The 24468-nt window shown below is 41.0% G+C and overlaps 1 non-coding gene across 1 annotated transcript; it reads left to right on the plus strand.

Moving 5' to 3' along the window:
• Nucleotides 1-4433: 4433 nt before the first annotated feature.
• Nucleotides 4434-4540, plus strand: LOC118677903. The gene has a single exon (XR_004974617.1). It is a non-coding gene; the product is annotated as a U6 spliceosomal RNA (small nuclear RNA).
• The last annotated feature ends 19928 nt before the right edge of the window (nt 4541-24468 follow it).

Genomic DNA, 24468 nt, shown 5'->3' on the forward strand with positions numbered 1-24468 from the left:
ATTAGCATGTCTAGATTCATGTCATGGTAAAAACATCAACCATTAGGCTTCTCCTCTCCCCAGCTCGGTTTCCATAAACACTTACAGTTAGAAGAGCAGCCTGTGTCTCCCCTTTCCCCCATCACTGCCCTTTCAGCTTTCAGCTTTCACACCTCTCACCTCTCAGGTTGGAGTCCTGAGAGAAAGGTGAAAGGGGAGCAGGAAAGTTCTTTCCTGTCTGGTAGTCTTGTGAAGATCTAGTATCAGAGTTCTCTGGCTTTGACAGGTATTCAGAGTTGCCTCTCTTGGTGGTGTTGTGTGAGTTCTTTGGAGACACTACAGGGTAGGACTTCTCTCACCTACATTTCGCTATAGACTGAGTGCATCTTAATCTGACTGACCACTTACTCTTCCTCAGATCCCAGGAATCTGGTACCAACTCCAGCCTTTTTGTTCATCTGGTTACCCATCCAGATAACCCTCTTAGGACACATGTTAATTCATGCCTGCTTTCACTTGTGGGTGGCCCATGTCTGATTCAAGGGGGCCATTCATACTTTCTTTGGCCCTGATAGCCTTAGGAAGAGGGTGGAGACACATGGCACACAAACTACTTTGTGCAAAACAACCCTCACCTTGCCTCTCTAATTTTCATTTTTAATGTACTTTTAATTGATATAAGGGGTTGGAAAGCCATATAATCAGATTTTGACAATATCCTCTGTAAATTTTTCAAAGTGAGGAGCTCATACTTCACTATGTTTAAATGCTTTCACTGAATCTTTCATTCTTTTACAGTTATACCTGCCTTATGATGGTAGAATGACCAATTTCTGATCACATCTTTGGCTTTTACTTTCCATGTCACTGTAACAAGTAGCCTTTCCCTTTTCTAGTTTTCTCATCTAAGGGCAAGTTAATAACAAGTTTTTGTATAATTTAAAAAGTACTTCTTTTCATAAACTATAGATTGGGCATTGCATTCATGTCCTAGGGCTGCTATAACAAAATCCCACAAACTGGGTGGATTAAACAACAGGCATTTGTATGTCATAGCTCTGGAGGCTAGAAGTCCAAAATCAAAGTGTCAGCGGGGCCACACCCCTCTAAAGATTCTGAGATAGAATCTATTCTAAGTCTCTCTCCAGCTTCCGGTGGTTACTGACAACCCTGGGCATTCCTTGGCTTATACTTGCATCACTTCGATTTTTGCCTCTGTTTTCACAAGATAACCTCCCTGTATGTGTTTCTGTATGGTCTTTTTATAGGTACATCAGTCATTGGATTCGGGGCCCATCCTAATCCAGTATGGCATCATCTTAATTTGATTACTTCTGAAAAGACCCTATTTCCAAATAAGGTGATACTCACAGGAGCTGGGTAGACATGGATGTGTATGTGTAACATGCACTGTTACAATCTAATGCAGGTACTGAAAATTTTTCTGTAGGAAGGTTCAGTATCAGCACAAATATGATGTTATACTTTCCCCAAATAATGTTTTTAAAACATAGAGAGATGGTATTAATTTTGGAAAGGCTTGTGGAAGTAGGAACCCCTGGGTTTCACTGAAGTGCACTGCAATATTCATAGAGTAAGATGACAAAAGAGGCATACAAACAGCTTAATAAGCATCGGTATGTATCGTATGAGAGAATCAAAGAGAGCTAATAATAGCTACCCCAGAGATGAGCGAGCGGATGCTTTTCCACAGCTGAATCCTCAGCGGGATGATGCAGCCTTTGTTGACTTTGCCATGTGACTGATGAAAACAAAAGAGATACAAGGAAGACAAATGACATAATTTTGAGTGGTTTGACTTTAACTACACATACTAAAGTTATCATAGCACTAGTAGTGATGTGTTGCTGTATATAATTATCTATTTTTGAGCTTCTGCAACATTTCAGAAAATTTTCCTGGGAGTGTTTTCTCCCTCTACCGGGTTTCCCTTTTTCCAAAAATTCAAATGATGGCTTCTTGGGACCTTATTCAAATAATGACATAACAGCAGGCATAAAACTGAAAGCAACTAAAGGAGAACCTTCATGATATTCATCAAAATTGAATCTTTTATATAAACATCTAATACAGTTTCTTTATGAATTATCAACTAAAGTCTATCCTGAGAAAATGTAGACTTTAGAAAGGTGTGATGAACAGTTACTAGTTGCATATGTTTGATTACCTAGCCATTTTCTCTTTCTATTCTCAAATAACTTCTTCCTAGAATCTTTGATTTTGTTTGGCCAAGCATTCCTTTTGGATATTCATATATTTATCCATCCCTGCTAATTCAATGAGCTTGCCATGCAACTTTAGGAACTTGGAGGGACTTCATTAAATAGCATGCATTTCTTATTCAAAACGATTGCTGACATTTTTTATTACTACTTTTACCTCTATTCTACATGTAACTTCTTTTCTGAGTGTGGCAAACAACATGTGCCTTCCTTTGCATGTGCAAATGGAGCAGTGGATGCTGATCCATTCTTTCTGTGCAATGTATGCCAAATTTAAATCTTCCTTTGGATAATTGTTTTCTTTATGTATCACCATGTCTTTATTGCAATTTGTATTATATTTTCTTTTGTAAAGACATTTGGATTCTTGTAAAAGTGTTATGTATATAAATAATGAAACAACACCCACACCATTATTTAGCTACTCTGGGTGCTGCCACACTGCTTTCTTTCTTTCTTTTTTTTTTTCTTTTTTCTCCTCTTTTTTCTTTTTAATCCCCATAAGAATAGTTCTTAGGAATAGAAATGATACAATGATCTTAAAGATATAGTCAGTGCTTTCTGGTAATTAATGAAGAGTAATGTTTATTTCAAAATGGGCCTCTATAACTGATTGCTTTAAACTTTATGTCATTTTGTGCTAGCTTAAAACACAGCAGTAGCAGATGTGGTACACTCTGTATAATGTTCCACCATAAACTGAGCATAGCAGGAGGCATAATGCCATCAGTTCAAGTAAAATGGTTGTATGGTATCCTGAGAAATTATTGAGCTTCTATATGGATTGGCTTGTTTTTATAAAATAAATCAAGCAACAAAAAAATGTTTTTTTTCTACCATAGAAAAGGGGCCAAAAATACAAGATATGCAAAACCACTAACATGTTTGTACTCAATTGTCTTCTACGACTTTTAGAATTCCGTTTACATAAAGGGCTCCAAGGGCAGTGTTTGGCATTTCAAGGCCCACACTGAAGTGGGCCCAAGAAGTCCTGGAGTCATAGATGCTAAGAGAGAGAAGGGTCTGAGGTCTGCTTCTCTCCATCTCTGCTGGCCTCCTCCTCTTTTATAGGAGTCATTTGGGTACAGGACAGGCTGGGACCACATCAGCACAGGTCATGGAAAGGAGAGGGGACGAAGATCCAGAGGGGACAGAGCCTACATTCAGAGCTGGCCCATCCCCAGGAGGCAGCCAGGCAGGCCAGCGGGCAGTGGTCAAAGGGCATGACTAGCTCCGATTGGGCCAGGCTATTTGGATATCTGAGTTCTGGAAGAAGTCCAGATGACAATACTCAAAATCAGGCAGGGTTCCAGGTGATCCGTTCAGTCACAGCAGGCCCCTGCCAGAAGCTGAGAAGGGAGGAGGAAATCATATTGTACTTCCCAAGGGAAGGGGGCAGCAAGAGTTTGGCAGAGCATCAGGATGAGCCGAGGAAACTGGAGTTCGTGCCAAGATCCAACCCCGCAGAGAACTGAAGTGCCCAGCAGAGAAGCTGAGGCTGACTGGAGTTACAAGACTTTGGCCAAAGTGGTAAGAGAACACAGAGACTCAGCTTCCAGGAGGAACCAGATTTCCAGGTCTCTAGGCAACCAAACCAGTTTCATCTATTAATAGGTCTAAGGCTGATGACAGGATCAGGACAGGCTCAGACTGATTGGGAACAACTAAAAGCTTCTGGAACTTTAATGCGCATAAGAATTGCCCAGGGAGCTGGTTACAATGCAGATTCTGATTGGGTAGGTTTGAGTTGGGGCCACGATCTGAATTTCTAGCCAGCTCCTAAGCCATGCTGCTGGTTTCCTAGAGAATCCAAACTTACAGTCATTCCCTTTTCTCCTCCCCACTGCCCTCTCTCCACCCATTTCACCTGCCCAAGCAGCACATCCTTCCTCCCCTGCCCTCCTCATCAAAGGTCTGACCACCTTCTCCTCTTTCCCTTTTCCTCTTCCTATCCTCCCAAACCCTTTGTCCTCCTGCATTTCTTCGGTCAAGACCACCAACAGAAAAAGAACTGTTCAGATAACAGAAGGGGCAAGATAGCAAAAGCCAGACCATTTCCCCCACTGTCAGTTACACAGCTAAATCTTTGTATGTTTGATAGATACAATTAGTCCAGATTAATGTCTTTTTCAGTTTCTGTCTCATTAAGAGCATAAAGAACATGTGACCTCTTACATTTCCTTCCTGATAGACTCCAATAGTAAGGACTGAGTGCCTGCTTCAGCAGCACATACACTAAAATTAGAGCAACATGGAGAAGATTATCACAGCCCCTGCACGTAGATAGCACACAAACTTCTGAAGCATTCCATATTTTTAAAGACATTAAAATAGGCATAAATTAATGGCAAAATAGATTGTGTTCATGAAAGTTTTACTATATTTGCCAATATAGTAAAATTTTAGATTTTACTTGAATTAATCTATAATAATCCATGCAAATCCAATAAAAATCCCAACAGAGTTTTAATGAAACCTAATTTTAAAATTGGAATAAAAGAGCAAATGGCCAAAAACAGCTAAGAAAATTTTAGAGATAAAGAATAGAGTGGAAGAAAGCAAAAGAATAGTGTGGGAAGGGAGTTTCCATTCTACAAGAACTGAAGGCATAATATGTAGTTGGAGTTATTTAAATGGTGTAACAATAGATAGCTCTACTTAACATGATCTTAAGCTATTTTATTTGTGATTTTTAAATTTTCTACTCTAAACATATACTAGCTTTGCAATGAAAGGTAAAGTTAAAAAAATAAGTGCTTTAAAAAAGGAAAATATCTACTAAAATATTTTTTTAAATCAGAGTGGTGTCACATATATATTTTAAGTTTTTATTCCCTGAAAATATATCTGTACATAGAATACACTGAATGTGTTTCCACTTCTTGTAGTAAGGGGTCCCTAGTTCCTGGTTTACACTAAAAACTAATCATATAATGTGGGGTCAGTGAATTAAGATCTCTCAGACAGTTTTCCAATTTGAAAAATGATGCTATCGATAGCTTCCCAGTTCACCTTAGAGGATTTATTATTGGAATTCTACCAGATAATATGTGAAACTGCTTTACAAAATGAAACATTATACAAATGAAACTATTTCTTTTAGTATTTGAAACGAAGCACTCGTAGATTTTTAGAATTTTGTTCCATTTCGTGTTGGTGTGACTGGACTATTTAAGACATTTGGGCTCAACAAGTGAAGGGGGTTGGAAAAGCATAGTTTAAATCACAACCCCTCTCTCCATGTCCCATTTCATTTCACAACTGTTTTCCATTCATTCAATGACAATATTTATTGAGTGCCAATGTGTACTAGAGCCTGGAGTTATGATGATGAAACAGACACTCCTTGCATGCAGGAAACTTGTGGATTAGCAGAGTGTGAACAAAATAGGCAATTTCAAAATACAGTGACAGATGCTGTGTGTGGTAAGTCCAGGGTGCCCTGGAATTCTTTCAGGGTCACCATCCAGGTCTGGATGGTTATAAAAGGGTTCCTGGACCATGTAATAATAGTTCAGATGATGAAAAGGGTGAAGGAGAACAGTAAAGTTTGCTTGGAGTTAGGACAAGGGGGAGGGAGAGTGCTTTGGGCACAAAGAGGAACACTTGTACTGATCCAGGGGCAAGAAAGAGCAATGGAACTACTTTGATGCTTTAACAAAACAAAAACCTAGGCTAGTGATGGCGAACCTTTTGAGCTCGGAGTGTCAGCATTTTGAAAAACCCTAACTTAACTCTGGTGCCGTGTCACATATAGAAATTTTTTGATATTTGCAACCATAGTAAAACAAAGATTTATATTTTTGATATTTATTTTATATATTTTAATGCCATTTAACAAAGAAAAATCAACCAAAAAAATGAGTTCGTGTGTCACCTCTGACACGCGTGTCAGGTTCGCCATCACTGACCTAGACCATAATGCTGTTTAGGCTTGGGTCAGCAGGAGTTCAGCATGAGTCTTATTGCAACAAGTTTTAAGATGATCTCCTTCCCCCACCACAAACCTCCTGACCACTCCCCAGCCTGCCTTTCCCCTTCATTGCCTGGCCTTTCCTTTGGAAAAAACAGCACTCTGAAGAGGTGGGAAAAGGCTTTTTTCTTTTAAAGCAGCAGCATTATTAACAGAGAAGGAAAGTCTCCCATGAGCTATAGCAAAATCCTGCAGATTGGTTTATGAATCAATGTAGCTTAGGTTAAAGCAACCTAATTTCCTGAAAGCCACTTTATGGCTTTAGGCTTCCAGAGGAGCATAAAGCTTATATGATATTTACTCTTAGTTAAAATTAAATGGAAATGGAAAAAACAACAACAAAGAGGAAGTCTTTTGGGAGGTCATATCATTAAAGAAAAAAAATTAAAGGCTACAAAGCAATGAAGACAAAATATACATGCTGCATTAAGAAGGTCTGGCAGTATCCTATATAATAAAAGCCCAGCGATGTTTACAGCATAGCGGCCAGAACGACTAGACGACCAGCAGGTAGCTATGATGAGCACTGACCCAAACCTTGCTGTCGGCGCCCCGACAGCCCCAAATCCCGTTCACCTGCACCCTGGACCCTGACAATAGGGAGGCGGGAACCAGATACCCGCACCCCGGACAATCATAGCAGGGAGGCAGGAGCCCCATTCCTCACGGAATCAACCTTTGATCAACTTGCTGTCTGCGCCCTGACAGCCCAGATTCTCATTCACTTGTGTGTGTATATATATATATATATATATATATATATATATATACACACTAATAAAAGAGAAACATGCAAATTAGTGTCACTCTGCTATGCCCACCAGCCAATCAGATGAGTATGCAAATTAACCCAACAAAGATGGCAGTTAATTTGCATACACAGGCACAGAGCGAAGACTAAAGACAACATAGAAGGAAGCCAAGTGCTGCAGAAGGGAGTGAAGCTGTGGAGAAGCAAGCCGGGCGGCGGAGGTGGAAGCGAAGCCCACCTCGGCGAGTTTTGCTCCCTTCTCTGCTTCGCTCCAGCCACAGGAAGCCCTATTCTTGTAGGAATCTTCCTGCAATGGGCCTCTAGTATAGATAGATATAGATATAGATATAGATATAGATATAGATATAGATATAGATATAGATATAGATATAGATATAGATATAGATATAGATATAGATATAGATATAGATATATAGATATATAGATATAGATATATAGATATATAGATATATAGATATATAGATATATAAGCCTAAGCAACCGTTATGATGGAATGACCAGAACAACTGATCGCTATGACATGCACTGACCACTAGGGGGCACGCACTCAATGAAGGAGCTGCCTCCAGCCCGCAGGCCCCAATAGCCGATAGGCCCTCCCCCTGACCGGCAGGTCCTGAGCACCCAATTGGGGCCAGGCCCCCAGGCTGGGAAAGGGAACTGGGGGTGAGCAGTGAGGGAAGGAAGAGGCAGGGAGGCTGGGAGGTGGGAAACCTGATAGGCCCTGATTGCTGGCCAGGCCTAGGGATCCCACCCATGCACGAATTTTGTGCACTGGGCCTCTAGTCTCTCTATTTAAAAGCCTAAGTGATTGTTACGACCAAACAACCATAAGAACCAGAACAACTGGTTGACCAGTAGCTATGACACACACTGACCACCAGGAGGCAGATGCTCAATGCAGGAGCTGCCCCCTGGTGGTCAGTGCACTCCCAAAGCCAACTTCCTGTGACCCCTCTCCCCGCCCAGCTGGCCCCAAATCAGCCCCGATCGGGGGCAGGGGGGCTGGCTGGCCAACCTCCTATGGCCCCTCCCACTGGCCATTCAGCCAACCTCCCGGGGGTCCCCCTGGCTGGCCGCCCCCCGCAATAAGCCTCAATAACCGGCCAGGCTGAGATACCCCACCCATGCACAATTGGGGCCAGGGAGGGAAGTGGGAGGTTGGCCAGCTGGGGAAAGACCATGGGAGGGCTCCAGGGTGTGTCCAGCCTGTCTTGCTCAGTCCTGATCAGCCGGACTCCAGCAGCAAGCTAACCTACCAGTCAGAGCATCTGCCCCCTGGTGGTCAGTGAACATCATAGCGAGCAGTTGAGCAGCCTTAGCATATCACTAGCATAGTGTGCTTTGATTGGTTGTATGGCTGACTGGATGACCGGACACTTAGCATATTAGGCTTTTATTATATAGGACTAGAGGCCTGGTGCACAAAATTCATACACTCAGGGGAGGGATCCCTCAGCCTGGCCTGTGCCCTCTCACTGTCTGGGAGCTCCATGATAGATCACCCCAAAGAAATAGGCACTGCCCACCCGGCCAGGTCTCTGTGATGGATTGCCCCTACAGAGGGAGGTTCAGACTACCCGCAGCACCACTGGCCGGGTAGTCTGGGCCTCCATCTTTGGGTTGATTGTGGAGCCCCCTAATTGATTGCTCCGCCGGCCAGTGGCATGGGCCTCCCTCTGCAGGGTGATCATGGGGCAATGGCCAGGCCCCCAACCAATTGCATCACATCCGCCTTGGCTGGCCTGCTGTCATAGCGTGGTCGTCCGGAAGGTCATCCGAATGGTTGTTCTGCTGTTCGGTCATTCAGTTGATTTGCATATTATGCTTTTATTATTATAGATATCTCAATATGTTGATTGATGGCTATCTCTGAATAATTGGGGTTTCATGTGATTTTTATACCCTTTTTATTGTGGAATATAACATCCATTCAGAAAAGTGCAAGATATATGAAAGTATAATTCAATAAATTCTTATAAAGTGAATGCTTAGATAACCACTAGGCAGGTCAAGAAATAGAATATGACCCTACCGGGTTTGGCTCAGTGGCTAGAGAGTTGCCTGCAGACCGAAGAGTCCTGGGTTCCCTTCCAGTCAAGGGCATGTACCTTGGTTCCAGGCTCCTCCCCAGTGCAAGGCTTCTGCAGAAGACAACCAATGGATTTGTTTCTCTCACATCGATGTTTCTGTCTTTCCCTCTCTCTTCTACTCTCCCTAAAAATCAATGGGAAAATATCTTCAGGCGAGAAGGAAGGAAGGAAGGAAGGAAGGAAGGAAGGAAGGAAGGAAGGAAGGAAGGAAGGAAGGAAGGAAGGAAGGGAGGGAGGGAGGGAGGGAGGGAGGGAGGGAGGGAGGGAGGGAGGGAGGGAGGGAGGAAGGAAGGAAGGAAGGAAGGAAGGAAGGAAGGAAGGAAGGAAGGAAGGAAGGAAGGAAATGGCCCAAAAGCCCTCCATTCACCACTTCCCAATCACAATCCACCTTCTCCCCAAGAGGTCACCACTGCCCTTATTTTTAGGATACTGTAATCACATTTTTTTCATTAGTTTCACCACCTAAGTAAATATCACTGAATACTGTACCTTTTCCTGATTTTTGAACTTTAACTAAATGGGAGCATACAATATTATGTCTTTGGTGTCTATCTCTTAACATTCGTTTCTCAATTTCACCTATGTTGCTGATGGTACCATGGTTCATTCGTTTTCATACTACATAGTATTCCAAGTCTGGATATATCACACTTCATTTATCCATCTGACTATGATGGACAGTTTGGCTTGTTTCCAGTTTGGGGCTATTATGAATAGAGTTGCTATTTTTCTCATGCTCACATTCACATATTTCTATTGGCTATATACCCAGGGATGAAAATCTGGGTCACCAGATACTCATATCTTTAACTTTAATAGATGATGCCAAACAGCTACCCAAGGACGGCAGTAACAGTTAACACTCCCTGTAGCAACATATGAGAATTTCATTGCCCTACCTGGAGTTTTGTGTAGTTTCTTTTTTTTCTTTAGCTATTTGAATTTTCTGTTTTCCTCTATATCTGTTGGTTTAATTAGGCAAAATGCTATTCTAATATTTCTTCTTAGCATTTTAAAAAATTTATTGATTGATTTTAGAGAGAGAGAAAAGGCGAGAGAGAATCATCAGTTTGTTGTTCCACTTATTTTACATTCACTGGTTGATTCCTTTGTGAGCCCTGATGGGGATGGAGCCCACAACCTCGGTGTATTGGACGACACTAAACAACTGAACTACTCGGCTAGGGCTCTAATACTTCTTGGAATTATTAGTGGGGATATGACTCAGCTAGCGCTCTAGTATTTCTGACAATTTCCAGTGGGGATATGACTTTTAAACTTTTAAATTGAAGTAAACATTTCTTATAGAAAAAGAGCACAAGTCACAGCTTATCACAAAGTGAATACACCTCTGTATCCACCATCCAGGTCAGGAAATAGAACTTCCTAGCAGCCTAGCCATCTTCATGTCTCCTTCTAATAAAAATCCTCATCCCCTGGCCACTTGCTCAGTGGTGAGAGCTTGGCCCTTGGACCAAAGGGTCTTGGGTTTGATTCTCAGCCAAGGGCATGTGCAGGTTCATCCCCGCCCCTTTGGGGGCAAGTAGGGGAGGCAAGCAATCAATATGTCTCTCTTACATCAATGTTTCTCTCTCTCCCTCCTGTCCATTCTAAAAAATCAATGGAAAAAATATCCTCAGGTGAGGATTTAAAAAAAAAAAAATCTCTCCCTCCTCATTAAAGGTAAATTATTATACTTACTTTCTAACTTAGTTCTAACACGATAGTTTTGTGGTTTTGAACTTCATACAAATGGAACAATACAGTATAAATTATTTTGTATCTAGCCCCTTTTTTATTTTCAAACATTGTGAGATTCATCCATGTTATGTGTAGTAGTAATTTGTTCGTTTTTCTCTTTTCTTAGCACAGTGAAGAAATATTGACCTAAGGGAGCTGACTGCTCAACACTTTTTCAACTTATGGGCTGTATTGACCTATGTCACTTATGGATTAGAACACTTCCTGGCCATTTGCAAATTTGTTGTTTCCACACAAATAATAAGCTTTTGAGTTAGAGAGGCTATAGAAAGAGTGGGGATGATATCCCCAAGCTGCCCCCTCCCGATTTCTGTAGTAATGGCTTCCCTCAGAATTCTTTCTCTGTGGCAATGGTCATTTTTATTCCTTTCTTGTCCACCTAACATGCTAAATTAGTATCATATCTCTAGGCTGCACACTTTTATGTAAAACAGAGCAGTCATAGGACTTTACTGGAAAGTTGGTTTATTTCCGAGGCTCATGAGAGTCCAAAGATAAAACTGGCAGCTGGACACTGGGAGAGCCCTTGACTTAGAAGCGGGGGCAGCTCCAAAGTTGTGTTGGTCCTTATGGAGCAGGGTCCGCTGGCACGAATCATAGCCTCCAAACTTTCTAGGGGGGAAAGGCTCAAGCTGTCCTCCAAAAGGAAGGATAAAATCAATAGCTTATATTTTAACCCTTTCAAATAAGCAATGCTAAATGTCTTCTAGTTTTTGTGTTTGTTTTTGTGTTTCTGTGTTTTTTTTTTTAAGGACAAAGTGTCAAGTGAGCTTGAACTCTTAAAATGGAATCTTGCTACCCATTGATTTTTTAAAAGCAGCCAAACAGGCTCTCAGAGGGTAATTCTGAAAGGCTGTGTGTGAATGTGTAGCAAATGTAATCTTTTTTCCTTTAGGCCTTGAGATGTAATTTTTAAAGCTTCAAATGACATTAGCTTGATGATCAAATTTGTATCACAGGAATGAAATAACCTAAAGTGTGCTTTCCTTACTGCCATCCTCAAAATAATTCATTTAAGATGATACTACCCTCCCCCACCCACAGATCTGTAACTAGGCCATGGAGATAACCAATAAATTTAGCAAGAATTCAAAATGGTCAAATTAATTCTCAAAACAAAGAATGCCATGTTTAAGCACAACAGGGAAAACATTTTCAATCACAAAAATAGAATAAAACTTTGCTGAAATCACATGCAAAAATGACAAATCAAAATAATGACTAGAATTACAAAATGTAGGAGGCCTTATTGCTGAACTAGCTATTGAAGACCTTAAGGATTAAGTTTCTTTAAAAAAAAAAAGAAAAGAAAAGAGAAAAAATAACATTTTTAAAATAGAGATTGAGAATAGTTCTTATAAGTGAACTATATGTATACCCATTGAAAAATTATCTATGAATGCAGAAAAATAAATGTTTAGTCTTGTAGAAACTTGAATTATGCAAAATCAAGATTTCATCAAACTGAGCAGTGCTAAAGTGGTTTTCTATTCTTTCTTTTACCAAGAAGATAAACATCCCCTTTCCTCCCATCCACCCCTTTCTCCAATTGAGGCAAGGAGAGATTTTTAGACTAAGAAGGCTTTGAATGGGAAGTTATGGTATGAGCTCCCTGTTCTCTTCTGCCAATGTTTTTAATCCCTATCTACCAATTGTCCCTTGAAAGAGGAAAAGAGGACCTTAGCTGTGCCAGATCATGTGATTCTATATAATTTAGATACCGTCCATAGGGGTTAAAAAACAGAAATGAACAAATATACTTTAGCTTGAAAACTTACCTATAATAAATACCAACTAGTTTCCCAAACATTCGTAGGCCAAAGATTCTATCATCTTACTTAAAAAACCCACGAATGAGGATGGCCATGAGAAATGTCTTCTAGAATTGGATTTTACTTGTCACAGAAATGTGCACCTTCTGAGGGTACTAAAATAGAGCAAACGTTGAGAAATCTATGCCTTGGGTTCCAGAACTAAATTTGCCACCAACTAGTTGTATGCTCTTTGCCAGTTTGCTACAACTCTTTGGCCCAGGTTCTTGTCTAGAAAATGAAAAAAGTTGAACTTGAATTTGTAAGGATCCTCCCAGTGCTAGTAATACAGTGTTGTATAAGTTACATTTCTAGACTACAATTATGTGATAGACCAGCCTCTCCTCATTATTCCACATCCACTTAGTTCATCAGCACTTTTTTTTTTTTTCTTGCTGATGAACTGAGAGATGGTGTTGGGATTGGGGACCTAACTCATTCTTGGTACCAGTCTCAGGTCGCTTCTCAGAGGCAGAGTCTGAATGTGCTTTAGTATCCTATGCTTTCGCTCCCTTTTACAGCAATCACTATCATATTTGGTCCTCTTCCTGGCATTGGAATTCCCATGATGTGCCATGGGAGCATTGTGCCAAAACAAAAAGTATGTAAAAGGCTTGGTGTAGAACTCCAGGCTGCCATACATGTTTGTGATGGAGTATTTGGGATCCATCGGTGAATGGATTGCACTCCTTTTAACCTTTGAGATTATCATATGGATAATGTCAACATGTAATCATTCTAACTGGAGCTCAGAGGGACTATTTGAAGTGATGTGTTTAAGACATCATCAATGAGACCTGACACGTGAGAGAGTTTTCCTGCGCTAAGAACTACAGTGAATGCTACATTGAGGAACTGCAAACTGGGAGCAAATCCACTCCATCCTACTATGAGCCTTTCCTGTTTTGTCAGCCAGCATGGTTTCCTAAATCTCAAATTGCAGCAGAACTGTTCTGCAATTCCGTGGCTAGCTATTTCGGGAGCCTAACACAGCAGGACAAATGTGCACAAGTCCACACAGTATGACAGAAGAATTAAAAATGTATTTACCATCTGTTGGTAGTTTCCTTGTGGGGCTCTTTTCTTTTCCTCCCCTGAAGTCACAAATAGGGTCGTCTTCTTCCTTCCTTCCTTCCTCTGCCCTCAGAGAGCAGAGTCCTCTTTTTACATCTTTGGAAAAGCAGGGCCTTTTCCCTCGCTCCTTCCAATTTCTTAGGCTATTGAATTCTGGAACTATTTCAGCTTCAAGGATCATTTGCCTTAAAGATAAATTAGACTGAGTCTGCGAAGAGATTGTAGTGTTTTATACTTGTTTTGTGGCCAGGTTACATACTTGAGTTGTGGTCACAGTACCTCTAGGAAGCTCTAGGGAAGGACAAGAGAAGCCAGGCCCAGGCTAACTGAAAGGAAGTTGAGTCCTTAAATTAGGCTTGGGAATTTATGTTGGCCCTTTGCCATCTACTTAGTCCTTACCATGATGGAATGTGCCAGATGGGAGCCAAACTTTCCAATAGGAAAGAGTCCTCAGAATGTGATCTTGGACTTCAAGTGAGAGTCATTTCCAGCCAGGTAGTAGTATAAGTAAAAAATTGTAAGCTAGAGTGTAGTTTTGTTAGTTGGGAAACCAGTTAAGTCGATCTAAAGCCATTCAGTTTATATTAAGGAATATTGAATTCTCAGTAGGAATCACTAGCTTTAATTATTGGGATACACGTATTATTCACTCAAAAATAAAATCTAATACATAGAGATCGGTATTAAAAATTATGCCTTACCCAAAATATTGTCATGCAGTGTTATGATGCTAACGGGCCTATTTAATTCAAGTAAGGATTTATTTAAAATTCTCAGGCTGCACAGGTGAATAAGTTCAGTGCTGGTTGACCTTGAATGTTTGGCTGGTTTTTTAAACACCAAGCCTTAGTTTAATCACCTAAAAAACAGGATCATGATCTTACCTCACTATATCATTGTGGGGGTTTAGATGAGCTGACATGTACAAAACTTTTATCACATTGCCTGGCACAGAATATGAGCTTGAAAAATGGTAGCTTTTTAAAATTATGATTATTAAAATCTGTTGGCGTACTACCTTCTATTTTTCTCAAAACGATTTTGTACATTATCTTCAATTCTGATTCTGAATTTTTAAGAGTTCTTTACAAATCTGAACCTGAATGTGAGATTCAGCTCATTCTGACTCAACTTTGATAGTTATACTAGATATAATTAAGTCAAAAACCAAGTAAATAGACAATATACCATAGTGTGGACAAGTTGCATTTGTTTTGGATTAGCTTCTAATGAGATAATCATTGTGTTGGGGCTTATAAGGCTGATACAGACGACCGACTATGGAGTGGGCTGGTAATGGTGGAAGCAGAGACCATTTAGGCGGCTAATGCAATAATCCTGATGAGGATGGCGGTGGTTTAGCTCCAAGGGTAGCAGCCCAAGTGGTGAGACATGGTCAGATTCTGGATATATTTTGAAGGTAGAGCCAGCTGAATTTTTAGACAGATTGGATGTGGATGTGAGAGAAAGAGAGGAGTCACAATGCTTTCTGGCTTGAATAGTTGGAAGGTTGGAGTAGCCATTGGGTGAAAAGTGTATGCAAGAACAGTGCCTCTAGAGAATACATACCTCAGGACTCTGGGCTGGAGGGTGAGGCCTCCTTCAACCAGCTGGAGAAAACCTCGTGAAACCAATGAGCTTCCAGTTGTTCTTTGAAACATGAGACTCAGAAGGACTGAGGTTTTCACGAACACTTTTAGAACACTCCAGTGAACTGGGTGGGGTGGGGGTTGTGGGGGGGGGGGGAGGGGGAGGGCAGGGAGAGCAGTTCTTTGGTTGTATTTCCTCAATGCCAAAGCAAGTGGAAAGCTTCTGTTGTATTCTTGCACCAGCAGAGGGAGCTGAGGAGGCCTGTGTAAGACCTTTGAGCTGAGGCCCAGTGCAAGAGTCAGCTCAGACCTCCAGTAACCTCTGTCCCTGGGCCCAGAAGTTAGATGTTTCTGGGGTGATGGGAGGTGGCTCTAGAACTCTCTTGATAACTTTTCTATTCCATTGGGCCTTTTGTTTATTGGTATCGGCCTGGGTAAAAGATAGAGCCATATAAAAATAAAGAGAAGAAAGAAGAATACAACAGCCATATAATCACAGTTCTCATAAAGAGGGTTTAATAGTTTCCTAGAGATGCTGTAACAAATTACCTTACACTGGGGGGCTTAAGACAGAGAAATTTATGCTCTCACAGTTCTGAGGGCTAGAAGTCCAAAATCAAGGTGTCAGCAAGGTCTTGCTCCCTCTGAAGGTTTCAGAGGGACAATCGTTCTTTGTCTCCTCTGGCTTCTGGTGGTTGCTGGCAGTTCTTGGTTTTCCTTGGCTTGTGGCAGCATAGCACCAACCTCTGTCCCTTTCTTCACCAGCCTTCTTCCCTGGGTCTCCTCTGTGTGTCTGCATCTTTCCCTCCTGTTATGAGGACAGCAGTCATATTAGATTTAGAGCCCACCCTAATCCAGTAAGACCTCATCTTAACTAATTATATCTGCAGAGACCCTATTTCCAAATAAGGTCACACTCAGACACTGGGGTTAGGACATCAATAGATCTTTTGGGGGAACACAACCCAACTCACTACAGAGGGCTATGGGAACTCACATGAAGAAATGACCAGTGTGGGGACTCACACACATGGAAAAATAAACAATTGTAAACAGAGGTCAAATGGGTTTGGGAGTCACAGGAAGTATTCAGATAAGATACGCCCTCACTTAGGATACTCTCCATCTGTGCTTATGGCCCTGATTTTTTTCTGTCAGACTTTCAAAAAAAATATTGTATAAATAAAAAGAATAAGAAAATAGCACTTCTCTGACTCATACATTGGGCAGAGCTGCAAACTCTTGTGATAATCAGGAAAGCCTTCACAGAAATGTTGATACTTGAGCTGGATCTCAGTCTGAAGATGAAACAGCCATGCACAGAAAAGGTGGGGGGAGGAGAAGGGCCTCTCCATAGAGAGAGAGAGAGCACATGCAAAAGTACATGCACCCTTTACCTCCTTAGGTAGGGTGAAAAGCCTTTAAAGGCAAAGCCCCTATCATCGACTTAATCTGTATTATTCAGACACAGTCTTCAAATAATGAAGGGGACAGAATGTTTCTGGTTTTAATAAATGCACAAATAAGCACACGGTAACCTGGAAGGACACTCAGCACACACAGGGAAGAGTTAATTATTGCACGCATTTGCCAAAGCACAAATATGGAAACCCTACCCTCAGCCAGATCCGGAGAAATCAAAGGGCTGAATGTGGTATAAATTCCTCTGCCCTGATTGCACAAGGAGATCTGCCAACATTTTTCCTCTGATATATTCCTTTGTGTACACTGAACTGGGTTCTTGAAAACCTGATCGTGAACTGAGATATGCAATTCTGAATCACTGCCGTGATCTAGGAAAATTAACTCTTTGCTGATCTTCCCAGATAAGCACCCAAGTTCGTTGCCTCTGAGATCTACATCAGGATCTGGCTAGGTTTCTGTCTTAGAGCAACTCCCCTTTTTTGGCATAAGAATGTACAGGATGCCAGTGAAGTTCGCACTGGGTCATCTGGATCTCTTTGAATGCACCATGATTCATTGCTGGGGGTTGGGGAGAGAGGACAGTGAAGGGAAGGAAGTGCTGAGCAGAGAGGCGGAGAGTTGTAATTATGAAATTGACTGCAGAAAAAGCTCTGGGAATGACGAGGTCACATGTTCTGACTGTTGGTATTAAAGCTACAACTTTTAAACCAGAGGTAGGGGGAAGGGTTGGGAAACAGCGCAACTTGATTGGCCTTCAGAGAAGCATCAGCTGCCTCCCATGATGATTAGAATTACAATGTATTAATTTCTCTTTATAACTGACAAAAAGGAAAAAAAAAAAAAAAGAAAGTAAAGCTCTCCCAAGACAGTGCAGTTAGCAGAATACAAATCTGGCGGTAGTGGTATGAGTGAACAATTTGTCTTCTTCTGCTTGATTTACTAGCATTCTAGCTGACAGGGTCTTCCATTCTGTGCATTCATTTTGTACTTAAAAAGGGATCGTTTGTAATTTACAGTGTAAGTCTGAGCGCTATTATTCGGCTCTGTCAGAAAGCATCTGTGGCAGTAGCTATCGTTTCATGTCTGTGCCACAGACACAAAGCAAGTCAGTCCTGAGAGCTCCCCCAAGTCTCCCAGCAGTTAAATCTGGAAAGGCCTGATGAAAAGGGGCTCTGCAAATATCAAACTGCTGACCACCCTCGCTGAAATCACTACCCGGGCAGTTTCCTCAGTTATTTATGTCAAAGAGCAAAGTGTGCCAATGCAGTCTTCTCTAATTCTCCACCTTTGGGGTATACTTGGTAAATTCCTTATAAAATCGTTTTCTTAAACCTGGACCCTCTCTTGAAACAGCTTCTCCTGGCTGACATTGACTCAAGAAAAATAAAGTAACTGAGAGAGCTTATAGTTTTGGATATGTATGTTTTAATATCCTAAAGTTAGAATAACAAAGAACTTCACTTACCTCCTTCCATAACAACTTGATGTTTATTTTTTTTAGCCTGTTGCTTCCCTTGATCTTATTTTGAAGGTTCCTTAAGCTCTACATGTACAACCCATCAATTGCCACTACCTTAAGTTCAAACAATGGTGGCTTTGGACTTTGATTTTAATGTGGAAAAATGTATTTCTTTTGAGGAAACCAAATACCAAGTTATTAATGCAATGTTTTTAATAGGTTTCCAAATGCTCCTAGCCAATACCAAGCAAAATTCAACTCACTCACTCTAAACCAGCGGTTCTCAACCTGTGGGCCGCGACCCCTTTGGGGGTCGAACGATCCTTTCACAGGGGTCGCCTAAGACCATCAGAAAACACATATATAATTACATACCGTTTTTGTGATTAATCACTATGCTTTAATTATGTTCAATTTGTAACAATGAAATTGGGGGTCACCACAACATGAGGAACTGTATTAAAGGGTCGCGGCACTAGGAAGGTTGAGAACCACTGCTCTAAACCTTAAAACGTCTGCTTACTTTTCATGTAAGAAAACCTATGTCCTTTAGACGATTAAGACCATAAATTCTGATAGTTCATAGGTCATTGCATTGCACTAATCTTGGTCACAGTTACACTGATGAAAATTTATCTAGGTTTGCTTGTGAAATAAATAATAATAGTAAAAATCATTTCCTTTAGGCGTGCCCTATTGTACTAAATATATTAGAAAGTGTGTGTTGTTGTTTTTTAAAGATTTCCTTTTGGTGGCCTTGATTTGTTTTCTAGTTAAGCAGCAACTATAGAATTTTCTTTATCAATGCCCAAAGCCATCTGCCACAAGAAGGTACCAACCCCACACCTTTCAGCTTCAAATAGCAAAACCAGCTATAGCTCTAATGCTGTGCTTTCTAAAACAGAGCATAGGTTTTCCATCAGCGTTCCAGGGTGGCAAAGGACCCTTGATCCCCATAAAAAGACGGAGTCATAGGAAAGCCTAACCAATTGGGTTTGCAGGCCCATTCCAGTTCTGCCAGTGAGATGGCTCCCACTGACAGGTAGCTCCCTCTCAGGGATTTTTTTTTTTTTTAAATACATCTTTATTCTTGAAAGCATTACATATGTCCCTCTTCCCCTCCCCCGCCATGGTCCTCTCTCACCCCCTTCACTCCCCCGCCCCCCACCCCCTCAGGTCTTCACCACCCTATTGTCTGTGTCTATGGTCAGGGATTGTTTTAACAATTAGGCCCATCCTGCACTGCCAGGGGGAAGCCTGAGGAAAGCTTGAGAAGTAAGTTATGCACTACACTACAGCAGAGAGCCATGCCGGGATCTCCAGTTGTGGATTCTTAGAACTCATCCCTGCACTCCCCACCCTCATTGTCCACACCAGTGCTGTCCATTAGAAATCTAATATGCAACACACAGGAAATGTTAAATTTTATAGCAGCCACATTACGAATGGGAAAGAAACAGGTAAATTTAACAGTATATTTAACCTAATATATGCAAAATATTTTTGTTCCAACATTTACTCAATATAAAATTGAGATACATATACATGTGTATACACATATGTAGATGTGTGTATGTGTGTGTGTGTTCGTGTATGCACTAAGCATTTTAAAACCTGAAGTATGTTTTACACTTACAACACATTTTAATTTGGACTAACCGCATTTTAAGTGCTTAATAGCCATAGTGGACAGTGCAGACTTATACTAAGGCGCTTGTTTTTGTTTTCAGTGGTAGACAGACTCGTATTTAATATTGCCTAATGTGGATTGTTAAATCATAAACCGTTGGCAGATGTTTACAATGATGTAAACTTCACTCTTGAGTTGGTGATGCCATTTCCATTACCCAGAAGCCCGTCCTGCTACAGTTTGGTGGAAGGTCAAGAAAGATGATTCAGACGCACATCCTTTGGGAGCCCCTGTGCCACACTGAGCTCAGTTACTTCAGTTGGGGTGTGGCGAGCTGACCTCAGAGTCTATTGTGTGAGTGCTTTTCACTTTTGTTTTTAGTTTATTTTATTTTTCTGGTCTCCCCAGCTTTATTCCAGAGTACAGTCTAAGGAAGGTATACTTGTTTTGCAAGCATGCTATGATCTGCTCAGATTTTTAAATGACATGTCTAAGATAACACCCTCCTTATTAGTGTGGTTAAAGGTCTGTCAGTGTTTCCATTAAAAATTCAAACTTTCCGGGATTTATGACACAGCCATAACAAATTGCTCCAGACAGAAACTTGGCAAACCCTACTTTCACATAGAGGAAAAAAAAATTTTTAACAATCAATTTTTATAAAGATAGACAAAGGGTTTAACACTTAAATTTAGTCACGTGACTTTTTTATTTTTGCTAGGATAGGCAGTCAGTAAAATGCATGTTATAGCTTTACATTTTGTTTGTTTTGTAAATGTGAAACATTGATATTAGTTTGTAAATCAAAATTTTCTTAGGAGTAAAAAAGATGATTCAGACAATTGCCTTCCCACCTCCCCAATTTTTATTTTTATTGTTTATTTTTTTAAAAATATATTTTATTGATTTTTTACAGAGAGGAAGGGAGAGGGATAGAGAGTTGAGAGAAACATCGATCAGCTGCCTCCTGCACACTCCCCACTGAGGATGTGCCCACAACCAAGGTACATGCCCTTCACCGGAATCGAACCCTGGGACCCTTGAGTCCGTAGGCTAACACTCCATCCACTGAGCCAAACTGGTTAGGGCCCTCCCCAATTTTTAATGATTCTAGCACTTGATTCTCCTATTCAAAAGTCTGATTGAGATAATGATTCTGAAAGGTGCTGGATCAAGCAACTATGAGTCTTTACCTTTTTATCATGGTAAAAGGAACATTTTTCAAAATATAAGATTGGTTTTGCTGTGACCAGGAGTTTGACTGGGAGTTTGACCATGGGGTAGGGCCAGCCAGCCAACCGCTTGTGGCCCCTCCCCCTGGCCAGCCCCCCCCAATCACCCCCACCCCCACCCCAATTGGGGGTGGGGCTGGCCGTCCAACCTCCTGAGTCCCCTGCCGGCGCCCCCCGCCCCCAGCCTGATTGGACCAGCCAGATCCCACCCATGCATGAATTCGTGCACTGAGCCTCTAGTAAATACATAAAGAGCAAGTTGAGAATTAAGACATAGTCTCTATTCATAAGTCTCTTGCCTAGATATTCACTTATTAAATATTCACTATCTAGTAATTTTGAAAAACCTTTAAAACTGTAGAGAACATGCTGCTGGATATTTAACCTCTACGATTTCCCTCCTCTCTGAACACCTCATCGGATCATTATAACAATTAAATAACCCGATACTATGAAAGCACAAAGCAGTTCCAAAACTTTTTTGAGGCTTGGCTTTCCCATGTCTTATTCACCTCACAAGAGTGTTTGAAGATGTAATACAGAAGGTTGTAAGAGTGTAAAAAGCTACATAGATATAACTGAAATATATGTCCTCACCACTGTAAACATTAAGGATAAAAGCCTAAAATTACTGTGAAATCAAACATGGTGAGAAGTGCATTCTTTCCTAAACAGATTCAAATCCCAATGAAATAAATTTATCTGACATACTGTTGGGTTAATTGACCTCCAACATTTTATTTTTTTATTATTACTTATATTTGTTTTTATTGATTTCAGAGAGGAAGGGAGAGGGAGAGAGAGAGAAACATCAATGATGAGAGATAATCATTGATCCGCTGCTTCCTGTACTCCCCCTACTCGGGATGGAGCCTGCCAACCCAGGCACGTGCCCTGCCTGACCTGGAATTGAACTGTGATCCCTCAGTTCATGGATCAATGCTCAATCACTGAGCAACACGACCAGGGGACCCCCCAACATTTAAAAATAAATAGAAGTTACTCTTAAAGTTGCCTTATTCTATAAGTCACCTTTCTTTTTTTCTGACTTTATTGAGAAATAATTGACATACATCACACTGTAAGTTTAAGGCATACAGCACACTGGCTTAAATTCCATATATTGTGACATAATGAAAGTTAAGGCATCTTTTCCAAGGTCTTTTGAGGTCCACTTTCTTTTAAGAACTCAAGCCTACATCTCCGAATAAGTACGTCTATAGTGAACTTCCAATCTGTTTGATATTTAGTTGCCTTAACCTGGTAAGCTAGGCCAATGAAAACATATACTACAATTTAATATCCCTTATGATTTGGACGGCCTGTACACTTATTTTATTAAGTACTCTTGTGCTCCCTCTGCTGCCGTGAAGAAAACTTTCACATTCAAGACCCCAGGACATTCCTCAGCGTTCTCTTGGTAATGATGGGACAGATTTGTGCAAAGATCACAGCTCTTCTGAAATGCAGTACAATTTAACCAAAGCATAAAATGTAACAAGTTTTCATTATAAAGTACAAATAATAAAAGAGGGAGGGGATAAAAAAAAGGAATAGAGGAATTAAATTCTGCATCTGTGGCCAAATTCGTGTAGACAGAGCCCTTGCAGTATAGACAGCATTCTTCACACTAATGTACTTAGGAACCACCCAGGGGCTGATTAAAAGGCAGATTCTGGTTCAGTAGGTCTGGGGTGGAACGCTCATTCTGATTGTCTAAAAAGCTCCCACTGAAGACTCTTTCAGAAGCAAGATGTGATGATATAATAATATACTTGAGAGCCCATTTTCAACCTTCAAAAATGGATACTACCAAAACAGAGAATTAGACATAAGGGATGAAATGTTTAATCAATGCAGAACATAAATTAGGAGTAAGGCTCAGCAGGCCTTATTTCTCAGTTTCCTTTATTTCAAAATTGGACTTATGCTTGTAAAATATAGTATCAGGTTTATTAATATGACCACAGTACTACATATTTGCCTACTGACTTTTAGAAACCTCTGTTCTTCTTTCATTGAGTTTTTATTTGCATGAGAGAGTGGTGTTTTTAAATAATCAGTACCAGTTATGTGTTTGTACACTTACTATTTTGCCATGTGAAAATAAAACATTTCAGTGCTAAAGGTAATGAAAGTTTATCATGAGTATTATAATGTTTACTAGAGGCCCGGTGCACGAAACTTGTGTACTTGGGGAGGGTCGCTCAGCCTGGCCTGGGCCCCCTTCACAGTCCAGGAACCCTTGGGGGATGTCCCCCAGGGAGCGGGCCTAAACCATCAGTCGGACATCCTCAGCACTGCCGCGGAGATGGGAGAGGCTCCTGCCACCACTGTTGTGCTTGCCAGCTGTGAGCCTGGCTTCTGGCTGAGCGGCACTCCCCCTGTGGGAGCACACTGACCACCAAGGGGCAACTCCTGCGTTGAGTGGGATTGGGCCAAAACTGTCTCTCCAACATCCCCTGAGGGGGTCCTGGATTTTGAGAGGGTGCAGGCCAGCCTGAGGAACCCCACGCATGCATGATCGGGGCTGGGGAGGGACACGGGAGGTTGGCCAGCTGGGGAGGGACCGTGGGAGGGCTCCAGGGCATGTCTGGCCCAACTCGCTCAGTCTTGATCTGCCAGACCCCAGCAGTAAGCTAACCTACCAGTCGGAGCGCCTGCCCAGTGGTGGTCAGTGCACATCATAGCAAGCCTTAGCATATCATTAGCATATTATGATTTGATTGGTTGAACAGATGATCGGATGACCAGACACTTAGCATATTAGGCTTTTATTATATAGGATGTTGGTTGGACCTTGTAGGAAGAAATAGTTAACAGATTTTAATGGCAGTTAATAGCTTTAACCTCAATGGCTAAAAAAGTAAATGACACATTTCTTATTAATTATTCTTACTACTTGAGTAATATAAATATTTAGCTTCCTTGAGGGAATATTTAAATTAATTGACTAACTCTAATCTGAATTATGTGTTTTAATTTAAGGTTTTAAAAATAACTTAACTGCTGGTGCCAATGCAATAATTAAAATATTAGCTTTTTACCGAAAATCTTAAATATAAGATGTCTAAAAATAGAGTGGAGGTGGATTGGACAGTCTGCAGATTAAGAGTTGGAATAAAAACATCTCAGTTAAGCCAAAAACACGGCAACCAATACATTCTGTCATAAAAATAATTTAGATGAGTTCAGTTTTTATGAAAACTGTCTGAAATTGAAATGAATAGCAGAAGCTCTCTGTTTATTCACAGGCCAGTAATAATAATACCTGCAGCATAAAGCTCCTTTCAGAAGCCGGCTCTGCAAAGTGGGGGGAAGAGATATTACCAGGTTATGTCTGAGGTATTAACATTCACCTTGATAAAGCTTGTCAAGGAGCACAACACCAGAAGAGCCTTTTCAGGAAACTCATTTTAACTGTCCA

The sequence above is a fragment of the Myotis myotis genome, unplaced genomic scaffold (assembly GCF_014108235.1).
Source record: "Myotis myotis isolate mMyoMyo1 unplaced genomic scaffold, mMyoMyo1.p scaffold_m19_p_2, whole genome shotgun sequence".
Lineage (NCBI taxonomy): Eukaryota > Metazoa > Chordata > Mammalia > Chiroptera > Vespertilionidae > Myotis > Myotis myotis.